Genomic DNA, 3,258 nt, shown 5'->3' on the forward strand with positions numbered 1-3,258 from the left:
ACTTTAAACCATGGTAAAGTTAGTTTTACATTGGACATTCGAGCTCCGTAGCTTCAGCGGTGTGTTCTTCTTGTTCAACCCCAAGCAGGCAGCCCGATCCCAGCCAGCCACGCTCAATCTGCCCCGTCTCGGAAGAGGGGCAGACTGAGCGCGGCTGACCGAAATCAGACTGCCTTCTCCGGACTGAACGAAAGTAACACATCGCTGAAGCCCCGGAACTCGAATATTTACCTAGAAGCTGCTGAACTTCATCATAATTAATGACCGACCACTATCAGTTGTAGAAAACGAAGGATTTCACAGCTTCATACTTGCAGTCAAGATATAGTTTACCCTCCAGGAGATATGTATCAGTAAAACAGTAGACAATCATAAAAAAACATGATTTGAAAATTACAAGAAAATTATATATTAAAAAAAAAAAAAAAAAATACAGCTACATTATAAAGTGATGTAAAATACTAAAAACAGGAACATGCCTGTGTTGGTTTATGCCATGAACTTAGCAGGTGTTTGAAGCCATTTAATCACTTTAATATTCACTTTAAAGCTAGGAATGAAAAAAAAAACATGATTTGTGTTAGCAGGACTTAACTTTCACACTTATCCAACATTCATAAAACTTACCTCATGTTGCCTTTTTGGACATGTGTACATTTGTACAAATTGTACTTGCCTATAGAGAGAAGATTATTACAGCCTCATATAAAATCAATAATGATGATGATATCGGGACGGTATCGCTATCGGCCGATATCTCGTTTTTGGTATCGGGATCGGATCGGACGTTAAAAAATGTGGATCGGTGCGTCCCTAGTTATAGTCAATTTGATAAACCTTGTAAAGAAAGTCATGCACAGTCTCACATATATTGTAAGATGTGTTAACACTTAAAATATGTTTTCAGTCATTCTCAGCTACTACCAAATGAAATGGTATCTACAGATTTGTAAAATATTTAATATCTGTAGAATATATAGACATTTTAATATTTTCAGCCACCGAATTGCTTCACAATCTTTCTGTGTGGAGTTTACATATTCTCCATGTGCACATGTGGGTTTTCTCCGGGTACTCAGGTTTCCTCCCACAGACCAAAAACATGCATGTTAGACTGATTGGAACTCTAAATTGTCCCTAGGTGAGAGAGAGAGAGAGTGAATGGTTGTTTGTCTCATTTGTCTTCATGTGTCCCTGTGATGGACTTGAGACCCATCCAGGGTGTCCCCCGACTCTTGCACAGTGATTACTGGACATGGGCACCAGTGGCCCCCACAACCTGAAAAAGAAGAAGCGGGTAAAGATAATGATGATAATTTGGTGCAGCTCCTCAGACTGATGAAGTCTTTTTGATATAAGACGAAATGTTTCAACATTTTTTTTTTTTTTTTCATTGTTTTGAATCAGTCCAGGGGGCCTGACTTAACGTTGTTAGATTTTCTACCTGGATTTTTGAGCATGTATCAGGACACACCTAAGCCCTTTTTTTTACCTGGACACAGCTGACAACACTGGAAACATTTCCTACCATGAACCAAACGTTTATCATGGCTAGGATCAGCCCAGTTCAAACAAAATAAATCGGTTCTCACATACAATATCAGAGGACAGTTCCCCGTCAGTGGTGACGAGCTTGCGCTGCGCTTCTTCTTCTTTGGTTTTAAAGGCAGCGCACTTGACTCTTCTTCTCTGTCTGTAACGTTAACAGCAGCACCAGTTCAACCAGCTATAGTAATAGCTTTTGTTGCGAGCAACATACCCACTCACGCTTTCTACCCAGCGACTGTAATAATGGTCTACTTGCAACATTTTTTTTGTCATTCATAAAACGCTAAAATTGGGGACAGTTCTGGGGACACATTTAGCTGGGGACAGATTGTCAAAAACAGGGACTGACTCTGGAAATCGATGACGTCTGGTCACCATAGCATTACCATCCAACATTTATGCCACACTTTCAGACAAAGATCATTGAGGAAAAATAACAGATTTGAGGTTTTTTTGGTCCAACCATGAAGAAACCTTAAACATCATCTTCTGTAAAATCACAAGGTGTCACAGCCGGAGTATGTGCTGTGAGTGATTCTCAGCTACAACCAGTGGTTAATTTGAGCCGGATCCTGCCTGAACAAGATCCGGGAACTCTCTCATTTTCACCACTCAGATCCGGCTACTCAAAATTCTCCACCCCTAAAAGTCCAAAGTCATCGCGCATTTTTATTTTGATTATTTATTAAAAATACGAGAGGTGACGTTGCCCAGTCTGTGGAGTGGATGTTCCGGCCGCACCACGCTCCTGCCCAGCAGAGACACGGACTTCCTGTCCCGCGGGGAGCGTCTTCAACCTCCTCCAGCTGTGCGCCCTGAGACAGTTGTTTTACGCACAGCTTCTCCAGACAGCTCTGCAGGACATGCGAACAACTGCTGTGTCGGAACTCCTGCATACATTACCGTGGTGCATAACATTTCAGACATAATAAATAAGCTTACAGTAAAAAAACCAAGCAAACAAGTGAAATGTTTGACGTGTATTAACATCACGTATCAAAACAACGGCACTCATTTTTCAAAATAGCAGCGATCAAAATGCTGAAGAGCCAGTCCACTTTATTATCTAAAATAAATGGATGGATGGATTGTCCTTAGCTGGACAACTAAATTCAAGCACCTGAAGGCAGTGGCAATTGAGATTGGAGCAGAACAAGACGCAGGACTGAATTCAGCAGAGTTCAGGTCAGACAGTGTGTGTGGGGGGGGGGAGGGGGGGCTAGGACGCTTGACAGAATTGGAGCTATATTCACACACAGGCTTGTTAATTGTTGTTGCTCTCTAAAATAGTAATTTCAATTCAGTCTTTATTTATACAGGTTGTTAGTCTCATTGAGCCTCGTCGTTTACAAGAGAGACTTGTTTTTAATGGTATGGTATGGTATAAAGTTTATTCATTTTAAAAATACAAAAGTTTCATAACTATATAAAAAAGATACAAAAGATTTAAAATGAAAGGCAGCAGAAAGAAGAAAAAATCTTATTATATCTGCCCCTTTTTTCAAACAATTATTTCAATCATAATAATTTTCAAGTAACAGAACAAAATGAATAACTTTCTAATTTTTCTAATTCTAATACAAAACACACACTAAGCTACTTCATATATACTTTTTAACAATCCAGCTTTGATCTTTTTCTTAAATGTTCACATTGACTTGACATTTTTCACATCACTCTCTAGAACATTCCACAATCCAACTCCTTGGA

The 3,258-nt window shown here is 39.7% G+C and overlaps 1 protein-coding gene across 1 annotated transcript in view; it reads right to left on the reverse strand.

Annotated features, from left to right (window-relative positions):
* LOC119412093 (transcription factor SOX-13) overlaps window positions 1-3,258 on the reverse strand; it is a gene marked incomplete in the record, with an annotated part of 29,656 nt that overhangs the window by 18,396 nt on the left and 8,002 nt on the right.

Source organism: Nematolebias whitei, chromosome 7 (assembly GCF_014905685.2).
Source record: "Nematolebias whitei isolate Nwh7 chromosome 7, NemWhi1, whole genome shotgun sequence".
Lineage (NCBI taxonomy): Eukaryota > Metazoa > Chordata > Actinopteri > Cyprinodontiformes > Rivulidae > Nematolebias > Nematolebias whitei.